Genomic DNA, 23,844 nt, shown 5'->3' with positions numbered 1-23,844 from the left:
CTACTAGCGGACAGGCAACGCTTGAGGAACCAAGTGGCGCCAGTCAACGCGAGGAGAAGACAAGCAACCGCAACCATGTCAACTAAACGATACGGTCTGGGCTCCAACAGAGGACGGGAACCTACAAACAGCACCAAAGCGAGGCACAGCATGGCTCAGTGAGGCTATGACATAAGCCTCAGTTCGTAATGACGGCATGTGTCCTCTTTATTCTGCCATATTAACTTAAGAGGGCGTTACTGCGCTGTCAGGCGCTCACTATAGGTTCTTGTGCATGAGATAGAGTTTCTTGCACCGTGAATTAGTAGCTAATGAATAAGCTTGTCGCTCTTCTCTTCGTTTTCTGTTGCTGAATGCGTATTTTTCACTTGGCAGATGGTGTTATGAGATGTCAAAGGACTGGCCCACTTGTGACCTACTGGGATGCTATGTACACTTTTTGACATAAAACTTGACCGGCGGCCGGCCGCTTCAGAGGCTAAGTCCGCGCCGATCGCGACATGGGACAAAAAAACTGGCCAACTCGCTAATTCTCTATGTCCGGTTATCTGCACAATCTGGCAACACTGTAGACTGCGGCACTTCCTGGAGGAAAACTTGTCCCATGATAGAGTAACTCTAGTCTGATTACGCCTGTGGTCTAGCGGTAGCGTGCGTTGTTTCTGTTCATAATGTCAGTGGATCGAGAGCAGCTGGCATAAAATATTTGAAACGTCCCCTTTGAACAATTTATACAAGACTGTGCTTAAACTGACACACAATATTTTTAGCGCAACGCAATCTGACTTTCAAAATTTCCTACTAAAGAATGGCCCTGACAAACATTAAACTATACCTTTCACAAATCACTTACCTCACAAAAATCTTCGCTGCTCAAGCTACTGCAATACAGCGAGCGCCACTACTGCCAGCTAAATAAAAGATTCAAACTACTGAAGGCACTAACTACTGATAGGGATAGTTAGCAAATGAAAGATATTAATAGAGAACAAACAATGTATTTACCTTGATATCATCATATATAAATATATCAGTTCATGAAAAATTACAAAACTCCGCCATCTCTCTCCCCACATCCACCACTGCTGGCGGCTCACCTCCAACTGCGCAACGCTACGCGCTGTTCACAGCCAGCTGCCGCTGCCCAACACTACAATGGCAGACAACAATGCAAACTAGCCACAGACTGCACACAGCACAGCCAGTGATTTTCATATTGAGCGCTACGTAACGTTGCCAATAAGAAAACATAAACAGCCTACTTACATAGCCCCCATGCTCCCCACAAAAATTTTTTACAAATGGTGTTGGGCACTGGCCAATACAGATTTGACAAAAATTTTTCACAATTACAGTAACAAAGATATAAAATGCACACACTTACTAATATTATGTTGGTCAAAAGATCAAAATTTCTCACAGTCCATAAAGACAGTCCACATTGTTCATCACAGTAAAAATGCAGAATTTTTCTCAAAGTCCAAGCAGTAAAAGAAAATGCACATAGAAGTAGTGGATTTCCATGCAGTCTTGAAGAAGTAGTGTTGTCCTTCCAATGGAAAGACAGTGCTGACTCTCGACATGCAGACAGGTAATGGGCCACAACAGAGCAAACCCACAGCAGAGTCATCCGAAGTTTGGAAGAATATTGGTAGGTAGGTCATCACAGAACAGACCCACTGTAGTCCTTGTAGAGATAACGGTATTGGTGGGCCACCAGAGGTGCAGACCCACTGCAGTCCTTGTAGAAATGGCCAGCAGCCATCTGTTGCGACTGTGCAAGTGCACAATCACCATTGAAGAGTCTTGCGGATAATATAGCAAGTCCATAAACCACCACTTGTGCACTCACAAAGTTTCTGGAATTGTCCTTAGAACCAGCAATGCTGTTATCCAGTCCCTTGCTGAATCATTAACACACGTGCAAACAATATCAGTCCCTACTTCTCACATATTGTCCATGTACTACGACCAACAGAAACGTGTGCAGTGAAATGTAACTTACAAGTTAATAATAAGATGAACTGGTGACAATTACAATTTTATAAATTTACAACATGAAAATCCAATTACAAAGGTACAAAATACATCATTAAAAACATAATAATACAGATAACATTTGTAGTACAGGCTTTACAAAAGAATAGAAATAAACATATACATCAGTGGAATTATGACATGAGTACATACATAAAGGATCACAATAACTTTCGAAACATCAACTTCACACATGAGCATTAAACAGAACGGAATTAACAATATCTAACATCTTTACAAAGTAAATAACATATTATAAATGCCAATTATATTCGAGGATAACAGTATTCCTCATCATAGTGAATGTAGCTTAATATTAAAAGAGAAAAAAATTCTATGAAACTACACAGAGACAGGAAGAAAACAAATACTCAAGGGTACACAAACACATAGTGGGATAACACCAATAGGAAAGGACAGGGTTCGTTGTCAGTGTAACATGTGGTACTGCAGTCCAACCCAAAACTTCATATATCTTTCCTCTTATTTCATCCTTTGTTTCCACCAAAAAAATTCGATCTAAGCATGCTTTCTGTATTTATATGTTCACACATTTCTTACCTCATTTTTATTTTCCATTATCTTACCTCATCATTTATTTCCGAGAAAATCCTACCTATACCTGCTTTCTGTACGTTTTTCGTATAGATTCTCAATGCATTTCTTCCAATTCATCGCAACTCATTCTCTTCTATAGTCTACCCCCTCTTAAGCTAACTTAAATCTACTGAGCTCAGATATTAAACTAAGGGACGAGGCAATGCAGCAGCACAAAACAAGTTATCACAAACAGCAATGACAAAAAAAATGCCAATTTGCAAAGCAAGCAGCAGCAAATCTAAATTAACAGATAAAATGCAAAATTACAACTAATATGAGCCAATGTGCAGCAACATGAAAAATCAATGAGTAGTAAAATTGGCTTAGCAGAGTAACACAAATTAAAGTTCAGTAGCACTATGCCTGGCAAACAGCAGCAGCAAATATAAAAAATATAAAAAATATAAAACTTATATCTATACATGACAAAGCTCAAGCAGAAAAGATATTACAGTAAAAACAACAATGCAGATAAGGGAAATGTATAATCACATCTTAATGTCTAAGTAATTAAAGTGGTGCACCACAAGAAGTTATTCTACCAAAAGGTTACCAATTACTTGAAAAGAAAATTATGAATGCAGTTACTAGTTCCTTCTTATTGTTCTTTCCTTTCCAAGTGCTCCTTTTTTAAAGAATGTGGATCATAAAATAATTATTTAATAGATCTGTTGACAGAAAGTGTTCACATTAGCAAATGCATTTCATTTTATAAAAGCAATGCTGCAACACAGCTGGAAACCAGATATCAAATGAAATAAGCAACTACGAAAAGCAAAGTATAAAAATATCATTCAGTAGTCATGTGGCATTTCGTAAGTTAGTAGCTCTCAACTCTCGTAGAAAGACGCTTGTCGTAATGAGGTGTGCAGATGTACGAATATTTCCCATCAATTCATAAGCATTTCAGTAATTAGCACAAAGTGCGAGTAATCATATGTTTTCAAGTAACGAGGGTGTCGCATTAGCGATGAAAGGCACACCCTAATGGCTTGTTCTCCAGGTGTTTGACATGTCCCACGTCCCCTTTTTTTTTTTCTACCTGTGCCGCTGAAAAGGGCTCGCAATAATGGCTTTTTCTCCAGGCGTCTGACACAGCTGGGTGCCCGCGACGCATTACGTGCAGGTGGTCACTTAACTTTCGTACGAAAATATTTACGACAGCAGTTTCTGCTACCGTTGGAGTCTCATTTAAAAATATTTCACAGGTCAAGAATTAGCGTTGCAAATCTGTAGAAACCAAATCCTATAAATATAAGTGTCCAAAAAAAAATATTCGTCAGCATTGTGATACAGTCACACATTTCATAACTCTTAAAGTACGTTTCTTGGTTTCCAACATCCTTTTCATAAATCAGAGTCCCTAAACACTATTCATTACTCCTTACCTTATTACACATATACGTATCCATCGACACTCGTCAATATTTCGTCATTATAAATATGAAGCATAATCAAATAACTCATATAGCCTCAGCCTATTAATCATAAACATACCTCAGCAGCATAATACACATCGTCGTCGTAAAAATAACATCATAACACCTCAGTCAAATCTCAAAATCGTCGTAGCTTCCTCCAATAATTCCAAACCTAAAGAAAATTCTCTGCTTATGTCAAAAGTGTCATCTGCCTCAAACGTACTTTAAAAATCATGAATCCATACCAAATACATCATTCAAAGCTCTCATAGTATCACAATGGTTCCGAAAAAATATGAACAGTTCACACAGTACAGACAAAATACAATTTCATAACTGTGAAGTAATCCAACTCTGTAAATGCGTAAACATCTGTCACTGATGTAGTAAAAAGAATGTTTGTTTCTCTGTCAAATACTCAGATAGCTGTGTAATTCTGTGTTAGAGAAATATGGTACCGAAGTGTAAAGTTGTATAAGCAAATACCATATTAGCTAGGGTTCCTTGTGCTTGCCAAACACATGGTACACAAAGTAGGCGTGTACCCCCCTGAGGATTAATGTAATTATACCCTCAGGTGTTACAGATTACAGCAATGGAATGAAATGTATCACGGAAAACTTTCTTTGTAATTCAAAAATCTTTAAAAACAAATGTTTTCAGTATAAAATTGATCACTCAAATACGTGTACTGTAGCGCTAAACTGTGCGTCTTGTAACATAATCTCTGTGGAAGTGTCGTAGTTATCGTCCTCCGAAAGCTAAGTTCTGCAGAAGTCAATGTACTTACCTCATGATAAACAAAAGTGAAATGCTTTGCGTATAGATATCATAGTTATTATGGTTATTGGCGTGATGAAGAAAGTACTGTACAGTAACGTATTGTTGTGCCACAAAAAAGGCTGTCTCATTGTTGCTATACCACAAAAGTTACTACTAAAACCTGTTTTACTTTCCAGAAGACTTCAGAAAAACTGTGCAGATATAAAACAGATACACCGCAAAAGCAACATTGTAAATTGTCACTCATTAGTAGCGTCGTGATAAAATCGTGTAGCTGTCACATAAACTAACCACTGTGTCCTCTGGTATCTCACAGAAAGTACTTTAAACCCAGAATGTATTTTCAAGTAAACCGAAATGTTGCATTAAAATCTCATTAGCAGTACCAGTATGTGTCCTAAGTATGTAAGCCTTATAGTCGTTACGTAATCGTGCAACAAACAAGCAAGAATGTACACACACAATAACACTGTGACGTCTGTTCACTATAACAATGCATTCGTCATTTCTGTTTAAATAAGTTCTCTTGGTTCTGGATTGGATATTGAACTTCAAACATTGTTGCATGGTAACAGTTTCTAAAGCATACTAGTAACGTGAAGTGAAACGTTTTATGGCAAAGACAAAGTTAAAAGGCAGATTATCTGTCAATAAATGGTTTTACATGAGAAATGTGGTGTAAACCTTTACTCTTCCTAGTACGCAGAGTTTCAACTTCAACGCAATTATCATGTGGTATACGTCGGATTCTGTAAGGTCCATTGTAAACTAGAAAGAATTTGTGACTCAAGTGTTTCTTCTTATGTGACAATGAATGAGCTTTAATGAGAACTTTCTGACCAATATACAACTTCTTTGCATTTGCTTTACCGTGCAGTTTTCTCCTTTTGTCTGCTGCAGATTTTATATTTTTAAGAGCCAAATCAACTATGTCTTTGTGTCGAAGTTTACGTGTATTTGGGAAAGGTACAAGCTCTCTGATTCTGTTCGGTGGTTCTTCATTCTTTAGTACAAGAGTAGGTGGTAAAGCAGTGGAATCATGAGGCATTTCATTCAGCACATTTTGAAATAAGTGTAAATATCTGTCCCAATGCTGATGCTTTCTGTGACAATAAAGTCTACAAAGCTTATTGATTTCTTTCATAATCCGTTCGGAGGGGTTACAATGTGGTGAGTACAATGAAATAAAAACAGGTTTGATTTTATGGTTGCGAAGCATGCGTGACCAAACAGCAGATCACTTACCTCACAAAAATCTTCGCTGCTCAAGCTACTGCAATACAGCGAGCGCCACTACTGCCAGCTAAATAAAAGATTCAAACTACTGAAGGCACTAACTACTGATAGGGATAGTTAGCAAATGAAAGATATTAATAGAGAACAAACAATGTATTTACCTTGATATCATCATATATAAATATATCAGTTCATGAAAAATTACAAAACTCCGCCATCTCTCTCCCCACATCCACCACTGCTGGCGGCTCACCTCCAACTGCGCAACGCTACGCGCTGTTCACAGCCAGCTGCCGCTGCCCAACACTACAATGGCAGACAACAATGCAAACTAGCCACAGACTGCACACAGCACAGCCAGTGATTTTCATATTGAGCGCTACGTAACGTTGCCAATAAGAAAACATAAACAGCCTACTTACATATTTTTATAGCCTCTTCTGTCTGAATGCTGAAGACGTGAATGTAATGGTAGCGCAGATTCAATCTATTTCGCTTTGTGACACACCGATATCAAAATTTTATCCAGTAACGATTTTGCGGCAGATTTCCTGCAGACTGTCCTCCTCTGGACGCCGTATGCGGCAAAGCTCCGGGATCCATTTGCTGGCTACTGGCAGCGGCCGTGGCGACAGCAGCGGCGCTGCACTCCCCCGTTCTTTATCGAAAGCGCCTGCTACCGCTCATCGCTTTTGATGATTTAAAACGCTTTATTATTAAATGTTGCTCCACAGAAAATTTCTACAATTTCCATTCACGCTCAAAAGCAACGGAGACAGACGCCCTGATTAGTAGGCGGGTATCATATTACATTAATCGGCAAGAGCTGAGTATGGCCCGAAATTAATTTTATAGACTGGGACGAAATTAAACCACCTCACTACATTCGATGAATTTATAAATGCTTCATACCTCGTTTCTTTTCCTTTCAAACTCAATTATTTGTGCAACTTTTGGTCAATGTTTGGATGTTTTCGTCAAGCCAGAGTGAGCGTCTGTGGTGTAAAGTGTATTACAGTTCTTGTTTCATTCCTTATGGTAAGTCTATGCGATAAACTGTGTGAATACCTTGCAATGCATGCTCTGTAGCAGTGCAGGAACACTGCACATTTGGAGTTCCATGTATGGGTTCATGAAGTATTTATTGTTGATCGGAAGTGATAGTTAAGGTCATCAGATTTAAACCAGAAAAATTTGTCGTTTTGAAGGTTTCAGAGAACGGAAAGGAATTGCTAACGCCGGTGTTAGAAAACGTCTACAGTTAAATGCTATTGCAAAAATTTAGAAGAAGGGAACTACATTAATGAACATGTGCACTTCATAAACAACCTTCTGACATGTTAGACCTATATGACGAACAAAGCTCAAATTTATATCGTTGACAGTCGGTTTGAATCTTTTCAGGGTCTATTTTACAGTGAAGCAACTTGGAATTCGCAAAGCAGAAATCCATGATATTAACTTAATTTACTAAGTCGAAATCGGACGAAGATTGATGTTTAAAGGCATTCTTCAGATTTCGCATAAGAAATTTTTACTAGCAGTTTGCAACTCCATTAATTAAAATGGAAAATAAAAGGTTGTACTCAGCGGCTTCTACCGTGATTCGAACCGCTATGTCTTATAGTACAAGCACTGCAACGCACAAGGGAACCTCTGAGCTAACGACACACTGGCGGCCAGAGGCGGAATATAGTCACTGCGATGTTGCCTGAGCCTCAAAACGCAACCTTAAACACACGAACAGAGGAGGTGGAGATTACTGTTTTAACGTCCCGTCGACAACGATGTCATTAGAGACGGAGCACAAGCTCGGATTAGGGAAGGATGGGGAAGGAAATCGGCCGTGCCCTTCCTAAGGAACCATCCCGGCATTTGCCTGAAGCGATTTAGGGAAATCACTGAAAACTTAAATCAGGATGGCCGGGCGCGGGATTGCACCGTCGTCCTCCCGAATGCACACACAAACAGGTGTTACTTATGTGAAGAACGCCATTCTTGGAGTCCAGAAATTAAATATACTTTCTAATTGTGTCATCTTGCAGTGGATTATATCGTACGAGTCTTCGATGTGGAAAACGAATGTCAAGTGAATTTAGCGAGGTAACGCCGACCTACACCCGGGAGTAAATGCACTATCAGAGTGTTGACAAATACTTGCTACGACGCTGCCATTTCTAGGCTCTCTGACGAGGCAGCTCTTCAGCGAAATGCTTGCCGTGATTCTCCGATACGGTTCTTCAGAGTGGAGACGCGCGCGCACGTTTGGTTTTTATGCGGCGTTCTCCCCTGATGGTTTCTGACGTCGCCTTCTGGGCTATGTATACATATGAGACATTCAATTATCATTAATCCAGAATGATACAAGTTTCAGCTTCCGGTGTGGAAGAAGGCTGTTGACGCCGACATTATATCATTTCAACGTAGGGAAAGCAAAACGGATCATTCAATGTTTCTCATTCAACATAAAGCATGTGAGATAATTTTCCGTAACGTTCATAATCATCTAAAAATACGAACGAAGTAAAAATACACCGGAAGCTTATTCGAATTGAATATAACGCTTTGCACCTCGATGTCGAATTTGTCCACTTGCAATCTTTTGCAGCATACACATAGAATGTCATGATTACCACGAGAATGAAGAAATATGTTGGTAAGGATGGAAGCAAGAAGAGACGCAGTCAACAAATATTCTATTCCTCATGGCATTCATTTCATTTGACACGTAAGAAGAGGTAAAGCGGGAATTTACTTTCGTTAACACGAAAGATATGCCGCACATATTGATAACGAGGAAGTCTGCGTGAAATCTGTATGCTCTATTATATACTAAGTAGCCCGATCATTGTTTCAGTAATGTTACCCTCTTGTTTGACCCCGTAACGATGAACAGATTCCAAATGCATGTCTCCCTTCCTGGGTTGTTTTTTGTGTTTTATTGCTTGGAATTCCTGAAGCAGACCACTGTGCCTTCCCCCCTCGTGGGTTAGGTCTCAAAACTAAACCGCTTTGTATCCAATGGCATAATTTATTCAGACAGCATCAGCATAAGACTATCAAACAAAGCCTTCCATTTGCAGTTGCAGCACTCTAACCAGCACTGACCAAAGTGTAATCCATGGTCATGGTCCTAAATTACCAGCTGTCTGCTACTGTGGCAAAGTCCGTACTACACTGTCGATTCCGCAGCACCATTTTATCTGGTAACACTGTGTAGTTGCACAGTTGTGCTACCAGATCTGTCATCACACTGTCAACTTTATGTATCTCACTTCTCCTGTAGCGTAGATCACGAGGAGCCGAAGTAAATGAGTGTATTCTGCATGACGTAACATTCAGTATTCCCTTCTTTCATAGCCACTCTTCATGTGCATCGATACCAAATAGGAATGCGAAAACTCTTGCGAGTGAGAGAATGACAATAACAATCGTAACAAGAACAAGCAAATAATGAATGATGTTTATTCCAACGCAGAACGAGAATGGCTTTAAATATAAAAATCTGTACCTATATCTATATCCATATCTATTGATCTTTGAGTTGGCACAATGCAAATATATTCTTAGCATTTAGTTACTGAATTTAGTTCTGGATGTTTGCAGAGAAAAGGAAAAGTCGGTACTTCTCGCTAGTGTAATATAATGTGAACCAGAAACTACCCTTTCCTTAGAACACGACTCAAGCAGGTCCTCAAGTAGGTAGCAAGGCACTGCTGCATTCTGTTCCCTGACATTGCTCTGATGACGGTTAATGCAGATAGTTCCGATTATGAAATACAAAACGTATTGCAGGTTAGTTCCTAGGATAGTAACATTAAATTTGCGTTGTAGACGGCACATGAACGTGACGACTATCCATATTACTCATCAATATAAAAAGACAATATTTAGGGAATTTAGCAGGATTACTCAAAATGAATTCTGAAATTGGGTGACTGACTGCATAGGTGCTAAACGTCGTCAAGAGTATACGATGTCCTAATCGCATTAGGAATATGAAGATCGTCTTCGACAGCTCGCAACTTTCACATTGCTATCTCCACCCTACTCCAGACAGCCCTCGGTGGAGTTGCACGACGTTGCCGATGTTATGGAAGGCCTTCAAACGACAACAGACCACATATTGAAAAATACAAGCGAATTCTCTTGCAGCGTAAGCTTATTGTAACTAATCTAACAATTATTGGAGAGGAACATTGTCCTATTCAAAAAAAGTAAAATGTTACACACTGTTGACGTCAAACGGACATTATCTATGTCCTGTCTTGTGTCCTACTCATCTATAATATCAAGTGTACTATGAAAATGATTATTTATAATGGATGATAGGGTAATGCATTGATACCAGATGGAGGGGGCCGGCCGGTGTGGCCGTGCGGTTCTAGGCGCTTCAGTCTGGAACCGCGTGACCGCTACGGTCGCAGGTTCGAATCCTGCCTCGGGCATGGATGTCAGTGATGTCCTTAGGTTAGTTAGGTTTAAGTAGTTCTAAGTTCTAGGGGACTGATGACCTTAGAAGTTAAGTCCCATAGTGCTCAGAGCCATTTGAACCATTTGAACTATTTAACACAAAATGACATTAAAAATTAAAGTTATTCACGAGCAGCTAGTTGAGAATATGTATGAACATTAAATGACACGACGAACTGAAATAATATGACGAAGAGTTCAGCGCTCACTGGGAATAGAGCCCCACACATATCGTTGTTGACTACACACAAAGAGACGTCAGCTACCGAATTTTTCTCCACCAGCTGCTCAGAATAGCATCTTGAACTTACAGTCATCTCGCAAATAGTTCTGTGTCTCACTGGGAGTTAAAAACGTCAGATATCGTTAGTGTTGACAACGAATGAAAATACATTAAAAATCAAAATTATTATCCACCAGCAGATAGGTGTTCTCATGATAGAGCTTGATAATACATAATTAAATCTTCAGTGCCGGGCCAGGATTCGATCCCATTCACGCGTAATATGTGAAGGTGTTGAGGAATCTGCAGTTTTGGACAAACAACAAATTGTAGCCGAGCTGTATTGCCACGAAGGGATCAAATTCCGCGTTAAGGGCGGTCTGAGTTGCATTCCCAGTTTAGAACCAATTTTATCGACATACAGAAGCTCAAATAAAAGATGGAATAAGTGTCCTGTGACCATACATAGCGTTTGTGTCGTCACTTGAAATAAATAACTAGTATAAGAAAGGTTACTGGTGATAGAGTTTCTACATGTCGCCACTCCAGACTTTATTGTGGTTCAACCTACCGCCTACTTGGTAAAGAAGGAATATCATCTTTAATGTGAATTTTCAGACCACGCAGCCATTATATCTCCTCACTTGGTGTAGCCAGGAGAGAATGGAATCTGTCTCTCCCTATCTAAAATCATTGACGGAAGTGGGAATCGAACCCAGACCATAGGTATAACAACCTACCATCCGTCCAACAGACCACGAAATCCTCTTCTCTGCGAGTCATTTTTCTATCGTAACGCAGTTGCGCCACACTGGATGAGAATTCTGACACACAGGCTCCCTGTAGTAATTTGCAGCATGTTCAGTTAATTCATTTACTTGGTTGACCGAATCACCATGAACTAGCTGCCTCGGCTACCCAGTGCATACATTCGACTATTTTGTAATCACAGAAATAAAATCACGTAACTGCCACCTACACACAACTGCCAACAGTGTAGGATGCAGAAGTTTAAATAGGAAGTGTTCCTTTCCACTTGAGCTATTCTATTGCGCTATCTGTTACTAGAAAACGTCGTTCAGTCCAAAAGAAAAGCTGTAACTGTTTGTCTCTCAGAAGTCAAGACCTGGCCATATGCATAATCTCACAGTGCTGTGGAATCCAAAAGTTCTGGAGGAATAGTTACCGAGCTCTGGAGCTGCTGTAGCTACGTGTCAGCTTGTAGCATAGATAAGATGTCGCGAGTTCGAATACATTCAGTGCTACATTTTTTAAAACGCAATTCTGCTCTCTGCTGAAGGTATCAATCTAATGGAACTTTGAACATAATTCCCTTCACTTCTCAACCCAAAGTAGTCGCATGTGGAAAAAGGGCTAACTACTGTGACATTTTGTTCTATTCAGGTTTAATAGACAGCAGGCAGCAGATGCATCTCGAAGATGTGCAGGGAGAGCGCATCGTGCCATAATATGTCAGAAAAGTATTTTCTATATTAGCCGTCGTGTGGTAGTGATATTTTATTCTTCTTCAAACTTTGTTTGACAGCTTTAACTCAGAACAAGTTTTCTACATGCATGCAATCAATAAACTGCATGTGCATTGTCAGACCGTCATAGGTAACATCTGAGAATTCGCATATATCGTTGATGATTAATTTCTCTCTCATGTTTACTATTGTTTTAACAACACTAAAGGAAACCTTACGAAAATTGTGCACTGTATTATAAGAAATGAAATAAAACTAACCATGGTAACCTTACGACGAAAGTATCTGTAAACAAGCATGCCTCTATCGACACGAATTAGTAAAATACTACTCACTTAGATTTTGATTGGGTCTGTGTTTAATTGGTATGCTGTGTCATACTCAAGAGGTATGCAAATGTGGCATTTCATAAATATAGTTACGTATTCCTAGAAACCCAAAATTCGCTTGTCAGCAGCGGAAAGAGGCCTTACCTGTTGTGCAGCATTGTAAGTTTTTCAACATTGCACTATGAGCTGAAAGCATTTTCTTGCGATTTCCTTATTGATGTTTGATCTGACTGCTTGTAGCTCTTTCACAGGAGGGATAAAAACGTTACAGTCAGTGAGACTGGAACTGCGAACCGTAACAGACGCTTTTTCACAGCTCAGCACGTTACCACAGAGCTGGCGAGGAGGTGTGGGTCTTAGCTTCCTATTACGAGGGCAATAGTAACTAGAACTCGCAAACCGCTATTTGAATGTCGAGATTAGTTGCGGTTTCCACCTGCAACGACTTTCCTGGGCTGGAAACCGTAAATTTTCAATCTTTTGTTACCCTGCAAGCGATAATAACTCGGATTATTCAATGGAAATGACAGGTAAAATCAAGTGAACTTTGAGGCTTAATTCCGTGCACACCAGGAAGTAACTCGTCGATCACAGAGTTGCCAAACATACGTTGCCTTGTTGCCAAATCTCAGTTACAGTACCAGCAGGACGAAGACGAACCGATGTGATCCTACAGCGGTCTGGGAAGTGACTATAGCTGGTGTCTCCAAGTCACGGCTGCTACGGCCTGGAATACGTAATGCGTCTGGTTCGCTTTCTGTAACTAGGTTTAGGGACTGGAGCGTAGTTACTAATAATACTCAGAACTGACTGCAAACTGAGCATCATAAATCAGTAACTCTCATTGTTGTTTTTATATTTCTTTCGTAAGTGTACTCAAAACTAAGAAAGTCATTCACAGGCGTTTTCGTGCCTCGCCGATAGTCGAGCACAACATACAAATAAAAATAAAAAAGAATGTGTGTGTGTGTGTGTGTGTGTTTGCGTGAGAGAGAGAGAGAGAGAGAAATAAAAAGCAATGAGAGAGAGTGTAAAAAATTGTTGTAAAGAAATTGAATCATGGTATTTAAAGAAATCTTTCATTAAAATGACACGTTCCATATCATTACGAAATGTCGTATTCATGATCTATGGAACAAGAGTTAATCTAATGTAATCTAATCTAATCTAATCACATCATATTGATGATTAGCCATGAAGAGTCATGAATTACCGAAATTTTAGCCAATACCAGTAACCAAATCTAAACTTGAAAATAAAAGACGACAATTTTTGTAATAAACCGTGACTCCTATCAAGACCCTTTCGTCCCTGTTATCGAACCACGAAAGATGTCTGATATACCTCCATTCTGAAGTAACAAAGTGTGCATGCATTTAAAGATGAAGTGCATGATGTGAAGTTCTGTGACGGAGATACGAACCCAACACGTAATCCGATTGTTAACTAAGAAAAATCAAATGTTACGTATCGGTTTTTCTTACGAGCCGCTAGGTGTCTGAATCTAAAATAAGGATACAAACTTTTGTGCCTAAGCGACAATCGAACTGCACACCTACCGTGCATCCACGAACATAGCTTAAGTTTCAGTTGCTTACTCATGAACAGTAAGATGTGTGCGTGTTTGACTAGAAATAACGACACCTGTTGCCATTGTTGGAAACACATGAACAGACATTGAAATTGCGCGTTAATTTTCACTAGCAGGTGGGTGTGCACTTGATAAAGCTAGAAATGAAATTATGAATATTTTTGTACTGGATCAGGTTTCAGACCCACATACTTACCTTTGGAGGAGACCTAGAGAAGATTGCAGTCTTGGGAAAAGGAACGAAATGACTGAACTATACTGTTCCGAGAGATTCAGTTCCTCGAAAGAGGAGATACGAATTCGAATCACAGTCCAGCACCAAATTTTTAAAAGTCTCTAGTTCAATCAAGTACAAGTAAAATAAGAGCCCTGTCCCTTTAAACGGCTATCGGTTCATCAAATAAAATAAAATTTTCTAATGTAAGTAAGCTTACTGGCGACTGTATTTCTGTTTACCATGACTTCCGCTGTGTCATTTCCCAACGTAAACCGGCTCTGTCCAGTTGGTAATGAAGGAACGTGATGTTTAATGCGGATTCTGGATTATAACGTCTTTCTCTTGAGGTTACCAGAGGTAAAATAAATCTGTTTGTGCCTCTTAAAAGTAAATGCCTGAACCCACGCATTGCACCTGTGATAGCTCGTTCCACCATACCATTGTGGCCACATTACCCAGCCCCAAGAGTGTGCTGTAACGGATGATGTGCTTAGCTTACAAAATTAGTCACGGTGGAAAAAATGCGAGTCTATTAAATGGTCGAGTAGAAGCAAGCTTCTGACGCAGAGATTATGTTATTCTCATGTCATCAGGATGTAAAGACTCTTCTAGGCATCATAGGCTGGATGTGAAGCCATTTTGATTTTTCACAAATTCAGCAAATTTCTTAGTTCGAGAAAATCCACTGTGAAGTGTGAAGTTGCCGGATAATTCGATTATTACTGTTATTATTAATATCATTTTATTCATACCGCTGCTGTAACACAAGTGCTTGAACATCATTTAATGCCTTTTGGTCACTATAGATGTAGTTTCCCATGAACAGGTTCTTTCCCTGTCTACGGAATCCTTTTCATGTTAATATCAAACACCAGCAATTACTCGTAGATTACTTTAAAACTAAAGTAATTGACGAAGACGTTACTTGGTAACAAAAACGCACTGTCTTTCTTCACTTACTTTCGCCTAGAAACGGCTATCGAGTACTGACAAACCAAAAGGCAAGAGATCTTACTGCCTTCCGATATACGTTGCTGTTAGTTCTTCCACATGATTTGGTCGACATGACCTGTTTCAAGTTGTGTATGACAGACAGTGTTTTAGAAAATCTATTGTTTCCCTTTGAAATAAACAGAAGTATTTTCATTCTAAGCTGCCCAAGTACAAAATTTTCGCAATATTAGTTCAAATTTAATATTCGCTTCTATAATGTAGGAAAGTATTTCACAGTCGCAAAACTCGCATCCGAAACGTTGACCTTACACTTAGTCGCTGACCATAAATTCTAGCTCAGAGTGACACCAGTTTAAATAACCTAATGTAGTGAAGACTGTTTGCCAGTGCTCTTTCTCACCGGAAAATACGCAATTCACTCATTTGGCTCCATAAGTACACTGTAACAGTAATTTCTGTGTGAAATTTGTCAGTAAGCTTTTGCCTTCCAACCGGCAAAATACGGCAGAGTACGGCCGGTAAACAATTCACAAACCACGATTTAGTGCCAATAAGACGATTTCTTTAAACATTGTCGAAGCTGAGGGAATTTAGTTTCTGCTTAAATCGTCTTAAGCAGCAACAATCACAGATATCTCAAATAGGGAAAAGCTGAATATCCAGGTACGAAGGTTGTAAAACAAACTTCCCACAGTTTGTGTCAGGTTGATCTTTTCGTCTGATAACACTGCTTAAGTATTTTGTCTAAGAGGTATCACAAGTAGTATCCTTGTAGCTCTGGGAATCATTGGTTGAAAACGAGTTTAACACCAATGGGTACAGTGCTGCTAAATTTTCACAATTATTATCAACCTAAGTCTGAGTTCATCCACAAACTGAGGCATATTTATAATATTGGAGCTAGACTGTGTATCCTTGTCTTTCTTGAGTGGTCATTGGAAGGCGTTTACACACACGTATACAATACTATGAATATTTCGAACGCTATGGTTAACGTTGCTCTCATAAACTACTTTTTCTTTAAATTCTTCTGGGTCTTCAGCGTGCAATATGTGTTGTAGATACAGTCTCAGACCAAAAAATTGACCGCCGAGTCGTTCACGTAAGGTGGACAATACAGTCGTGCTCCTCTCAGAATTCTATGTCTGGCAATATGCTCGATCTAGCAACATGTAGACTGCGGCACTTCCCAGAGGAAGTCTTGACTCCAGTCTTACTTCATTACTCTTCACTACGACCGTAGTCTTGAGGTAAAATGCGAGACCAGCTAATATGATATTGTAGATTCGCTTGAATTACACTCATAGCTTCAGCACCGAGAGGAAAGGGGCGATAAATATTTTATCGATATGTGCTTTCGGTCGCCAGACGTCATATTAGCTGGTCTCGCGTTTTACCTGAAGACTACGGTCGTGTCCCAGCAGCGGTTTGATTAAATGATAGTAATAATAACAGTAATAATCGAATTATCCGGCAACTTCACACTTCCCAGTGGATTTTCTCGAACTAAGAAATTTGCTGAATTTGTGAAAAATCAAAATGGCTTCACATCCAGCCTATGATGCCTAGAAGAGTCTTTACATCCTGATGACATGAGAATAACATAATCTCTGCGTCAGAAGCTTGCTTCTACTCGACCATTTAATAGACTCGCATTTTTTCCACCGTGACTAATTTTGTAAGCTAAGCACATCATCCGTTACAGCACACTCTTGGGGCTGGGTAATGTGGCCACAATGGTATGGTGGAACGAGCTATCACAGGTGCAATGCGTGGGTTCAGGCATTTACTTTTAAGAGGCACAAACAGATTTATTTTACCTCTGGTAACCTCAAGAGAAAGACGTTATAATCCAGAATCCGCATTAAACATCACGTTCCTTCATTACCAACTGGACAGAGCCGGTTTACGTTGGGAAATGACACAGCGGAAGTCATGGTAAACAGAAATACAGTCGCCAGTAAGCTTACTTACATTAGAAAATTTTATTTTATTTGATGAACCGATAGCCATTTAAAAGGACAGGGCTCTTATTTTACTTGTGCTTGATTGAACTAGAGACGTTTAAAAATTTGGTGCTGGACTGTGATTCGAATTCGTATCTCCTCTTTCGAGGATCTGAATCTCTCGGAACAGTATAGTTCAGTCATTTCGTTCCTTTTCCCAAGACTGCAATCTTCTCTAGGTCTCCTCCAAAGGTAAGTATGTGGGTCTGAAACCTGATCCAGTACAAAAATATTCATAATTTCATTTCTAGCTTTATCAAGTGCACACCCACCTGCTAGTGAAAATTAACGCGCAATTTCAATGTCTGTTCATGTATTTCCAACAATGGCAACAGGTGTCGTTATTTCTGGTCAAACACGCACACATCTTACTGTTCATGAGTAAGCAACTGAAACTTAAGCTATATTCGTGGATGCACGGTAGGTGTGCAGTTCGATTGTCGCTTAGGCACAAAAGTTTGTATCCTTATTTTAGATTCAGACACCTAGCGGCTCGTAAGAAAAACCGATACGTAACATTTGATTTTTCTTAGTTAACAATCGGATTACGTGTTGGGTTCGTATCTCCGTCACAGAACTTCACATCATGCACTTCATCTTTAAATGCATGCACACTTTGTTACTTCAGAATGGAGGTATATCAGACATCTTTCGTGGTTCGATAACAGGGACGAAAGGGTCTTGATAGGAGTCACGGTTTATTACAAAAATTGTCGTCTTTTATTTTCAAGTTTAGATTTGGTTACTGGTATTGGCTAAAATTTCGGTAATTCATGACTCTTCATGGCTAATCATCAATATGATGTGATTAGATTAGATTAGATTACATTAGATTAACTCTTGTTCCATAGATCATGAATACGACATTTCGTAATGATATGGAACGTGTCATTTTAATGAAAGATTTCTTTAAATACCATGATTCAATTTCTTTACAACAATTTTTTACACTCTCTCTCATTGCTTTTTATTTCTCTCTCTCTCTCTCTCTCTCACGCAAACACACACACACACACACACACACATTCTTTTTTATTTTTATTTGTATGTTGTGCTCGACTATCGGCGAGGCACGAAAACGCCTGTGAATGACTTTCTTAGTTTTGAGTACACTTACGAAAGAAATATAAAAACAACAATGAGAGTTACTGATTTATGATGCTCAGTTTGCAGTCAGTTCTGAGTATTATTAGTAACTACGCTCCAGTCCCTAAACCTAGTTACAGAAAGCGAATCAGACGCATTACGTATTCCAGGCCGTAGCAGCCGTGACTTGGAGACACCAGCTATAGTCACTTCCCAGACCGCTGTAGGATCACATCGGTTCGTCTTCGTCCTGCTGGTACTGTAACTGAGATTTGGCAACAAGGCAACGTATGTTTGGCAACTCTGTGATCGACGAGTTACTTCCTGGTGTGCACGGAATTAAGCCTCAAAGTTCACTTGATTTTACCTGTCATTTCCATTGAATAATCCGAGTTATTATCGCTTGCAGGGTAACAAAAGATTGAAAATTTACGGTTTCCAGCCCAGGAAAGTCGTTGCAGGTGGAAACCGCAACTAATCTCGACATTCAAATAGCGGTTTGCGAGTTCTAGTTACTATTGCCCTCGTAATAGGAAGCTAAGACCCATACCTCCTCGCCAGCTCTGTGGTAACGTGCTGAGCTGTGAAAAAGCGTCTGTTACGGTTCGCAGTTCCAGTCTCACTGACTGTAACGTTTTTATCCCTCCTGTGAAAGAGCTACAAGCAATCAGATCAAACATCAATAAGGAAATCGCAAGAAAATGCTTTCAGCTCATAGTGCAATGTTGAAAAACTTACAATGCTGCACAACAGGTAAGGCCTCTTTCCGCTGCTGACAAGCGAATTTTGGGTTTCTAGGAATACGTAACTATATTTATGAAATGCCACATTTGCATACCTCTTGAGTATGACACAGCATACCAATTAAACACAGACCCAATCAAAATCTAAGTGAGTAGTATTTTACTAATTCGTGTCGATAGAGGCATGCTTGTTTACAGATACTTTCGTCGTAAGGTTACCATGGTTAGTTTTATTTCATTTCTTATAATACAGTGCACAATTTTCGTAAGGTTTCCTTTAGTGTTGTTAAAACAATAGTAAACATGAGAGAGAAATTAATCATCAACGATATATGCGAATTCTCAGATGTTACCTATGACGGTCTGACAATGCACATGCAGTTTATTGATTACATGCATGTAGAAAACTTGTTCTGAGTTAAAGCTGTCAAACAAAGTTTGAAGAAGAATAAAATATCACTACCACACGACGGCTAATATAGAAAATACTTTTCTGACATATTATGGCACGATGCGCTCTCCCTGCACATCTTCGAGATGCATCTGCTGCCTGCTGTCTATTAAACCTGAATAGAACAAAATGTCACAGTAGTTAGCCCTTTTTCCACATGCGACTACTTTGGGTTGAGAAGTGAAGGGAATTATGTTCAAAGTTCCATTAGATTGATACCTTCAGCAGAGAGCAGAATTGCGTTTTAAAAAATGTAGCACTGAATGTATTCGAACTCGCGACATCTTATCTATGCTACAAGCTGACACGTAGCTACAGCAGCTCCAGAGCTCGGTAACTATTCCTCCAGAACTTTTGGATTCCACAGCACTGTGAGATTATGCATATGGCCAGGTCTTGACTTCTGAGAGACAAACAGTTACAGCTTTTCTTTTGGACTGAACGACGTTTTCTAGTAACAGATAGCGCAATAGAATAGCTCAAGTGGAAAGGAACACTTCCTATTTAAACTTCTGCATCCTACACTGTTGGCAGTTGTGTGTAGGTGGCAGTTACGTGATTTTATTTCTGTGATTACAAAATAGTCGAATGTATGCACTGGGTAGCCGAGGCAGCTAGTTCATGGTGATTCGGTCAACCAAGTAAATGAATTAACTGAACATGCTGCAAATTACTACAGGGAGCCTGTGTGTCAGAATTCTCATCCAGTGTGGCGCAACTGCGTTACGATAGAAAAATGACTCGCAGAGAAGAGGATTTCGTGGTCTGTTGGACGGATGGTAGGTTGTTATACCTATGGTCTGGGTTCGATTCCCACTTCCGTCAATGATTTTAGATAGGGAGAGACAGATTCCATTCTCTCCTGGCTACACCAAGTGAGGAGATATAATGGCTGCGTGGTCTGAAAATTCACATTAAAGATGATATTCCTTCTTTACCAAGTAGGCGGTAGGTTGAACCACAATAAAGTCTGGAGTGGCGACATGTAGAAACTCTATCACCAGTAACCTTTCTTATACTAGTTATTTATTTCAAGTGACGACACAAACGCTATGTATGGTCACAGGACACTTATTCCATCTTTTATTTGAGCTTCTGTATGTCGATAAAATTGGTTCTAAACTGGGAATGCAACTCAGACCGCCCTTAACGCGGAATTTGATCCCTTCGTGGCAATACAGCTCGGCTACAATTTGTTGTTTGTTCAAAACTGCAGATTCCTCAACACCTTCACATATTACGCGTGAATGGGATCGAATCCTGGCCCGGCACTAAAGATTTAATTATGTATTATCAAGCTCTATCATGAGAACACCTATCTGCTGGTGGATAATAATTTTGATTTTTAATGTATTTTCATTCGTTGTCAACACTAACGATATCTGACGTTTTTTACTCCCAGTGAGACACAGAACTATTTGCGAGATGACTGTAAGTTCAAGATGCTATTCTGAGCAGCTGGTGGAGAAAAATTCGGTAGCTGACGTCTCTTTGTGTGTAGTCAACAACGATATGTGTGGGGCTCTATTCCCAGTGAGCGCTGAACTCTTCGTCATATTATTTCAGTTCGTCGTGTCATTTAATGTTAAACCTAACTAACCTAAGGACATCACTCACATCCATGCCCGAGGCAGGATTCGAACCTGCGACCGTAGCGGTCACGCGGTTCCAGACTGAAGCGCCTAGAACCGCACGGCCACACCGGCTGGCCCCCACCATCTGGTATCAATGCATTACCCTATCATCCATTATATACAATCATTTTCATAGTACACTTGATATTATAGATGAGTAGGACACAAGACAGGACATAGATAATGTCCGTTTGACGTCAACAGTGTGTAACATTTTACTTTTTTTGAATAGGACAATGTTCCTCTCCAATAATTGTTAGATTAGTTACAATAAGCTTACGCTGCAAGAGAATTCGCTTGTATTTTTCAATATGTGGTCTGTTGTCGTTTGAAGGCCTTCCATAACATCGGCAACGTCGTGCAACTCCACCGAGGGCTGTCTGGAGTAGGGTGGAGATAGCAATGTGAAAGTTGCGAGCTGTCGAAGACGATCTTCATATTCCTAATGCGATTAGGACATCGTATACTCTTGACGACGTTTAGCACCTGTGCAGTCAGTCACCCAATTTCAGAATTCATTTTGAGTAATCCTGCTAAATTCCCTAAATATTGTCTTTTTATATTGATGAGTAATATGGATAGTCGTCACGTTCATGTGCCGTCTACAACGCAAATTTAATGTTACTATCCTAGGAACTAACCTGCAATACGTTTTGTATTTCATACTCGGAACTATCTGCATTAACCGTCATCAGAGCAATGTCAGGGAACAGAATGCAGCAGTGCCTTGCTACCTACTTGAGGACCTGCTTGAGTCGTGTTCTAAGGAAAGGGTAGTTGCTGGTTCACATTATATTACACTAGCGAGAAGTACCGACTTTTCCTTTTCTCTGCAAACATCCAGAACTAAATTCAGTAACTAAATGCTAAGAATATATTTGCATTGTGCCAACTCAAAGATCAATAGATATGGATATAGATATAGATACAGATTTTTATATTTAAAGCCATTCTCGTTCTGCGTTGGAATAAACATCATTCATTATTTGCTTGTTCTTGTTACGATTGTTATTGTCATTCTCTCACTCGCAAGAGTTTTCGCATTCCTATTTGGTATCGATGCACATGAAGAGTGGCTATGAAAGAAGGGAATACTGAATGTTACGTCATGCAGAATACACTCATTTACTTCGGCTCCTCGTGATCTACGCTACAGGAGAAGTGAGATACATAAAGTTGACAGTGTGAGGACAGACCTGGTAGCACAACTGTGCAACTACACAGTGTTACCAGATAAAATGGTGCTGCGGAATCGACAGTGTAGTACGGACTTTGCCACAGTAGCAGACAGCTGGTAATTTAGGACCATGACCGTGGATTACACTTTGGTCAGTGCTGGTTAGAGTGCTGCAACTGTAAATGGAAGGCTTTATTTGATAGTCTTATGCTGATGCTGTCTGAATAAATTATGCCATTGGATACAAAGCGGTTTAGTTTTGAGACCTAACCCACGAGGGGGGAAGGCACAGTGGTCTGCTTCAGGAATTCCAAGCAATAAAACACAAAAAACAACCCAGGAAGGGAGACATGCATTTGGAATCTGTTCATCGTTACGGGGTCAAACAAGAGGGTAACATTACTGAAACAATGATCGGGCTACTTAGTATATAATAGAGCATACAGATTTCAAGGAGGAAACGTATGAAGACGCAGACTTCCTCGTTATCAATATGTGCGGCATATCTTTCGTGTTAACGAAAGTAAATTCCCGCTTTACCTCTTCTTACGTGTCAAATGAAATGAATGCCATGAGGAATAGAATATTTGTTGACTGCGCCTCTTCTTGCTTCCATCCTTACCAACATATTTCTTCATTCTCGTGGTAATCATGACATTCTATGTGTATGCTGCAAAAGATTGCAAGTGGACAAATTCGACATCGAGGTGCAAAGCGTTATATTCAATTCGAATAAGCTTCCGGTGTATTTTTACTTCGTTTGTATTTTTAGATGATTATGAACGTTACGGAAAATTATCTCACATGCTTTATGTTGAATGAGAAACATTGAATGATCCGTTTTGCTTTCCCTACGTTGAAATGATATAATGTCGGCGTCAACAGCCTTCTTCCACACCGGAAGCTGAAACTTGTATCATTCTGGATTAATGATAATTGAATGTCTCATATGTATACATAGCCCAGAAGGCGACGTCAGAAACCATCAGGGGAGAACGCCGCATAAAAACCAAACGTGCGCGCGCGTCTCCACTCTGAAGAACCGTATCGGAGAATCACGGCAAGCATTTCGCTGAAGAGCTGCCTCGTCAGAGAGCCTAGAAATGGCAGCGTCGTAGCAAGTATTTGTCAACACTCTGATAGTGCATTTACTCCCGGGTGTAGGTCGGCGTTACCTCGCTAAATTCACTTGACATTCGTTTTCCACATCGAAGACTCGTACGATATAATCCACTGCAAGATGACACAATTAGAAAGTATATTTAATTTCTGGACTCCAAGAATGGCGTTCTTCACATAAGTAACACCTGTTTGTGTGTGCATTCGGGAGGACGACGGTGCAATCCCGCGCCCGGCCATCCTGATTTAGGTTTTCAATGATTTCCCTAAATCGCTT

Source organism: Schistocerca americana, chromosome 4 (assembly GCF_021461395.2).
Source record: "Schistocerca americana isolate TAMUIC-IGC-003095 chromosome 4, iqSchAmer2.1, whole genome shotgun sequence".
Taxonomy (NCBI): domain Eukaryota; kingdom Metazoa; phylum Arthropoda; class Insecta; order Orthoptera; family Acrididae; genus Schistocerca; species Schistocerca americana.
Note: the sequence above shows the minus strand (reverse complement) of the source record.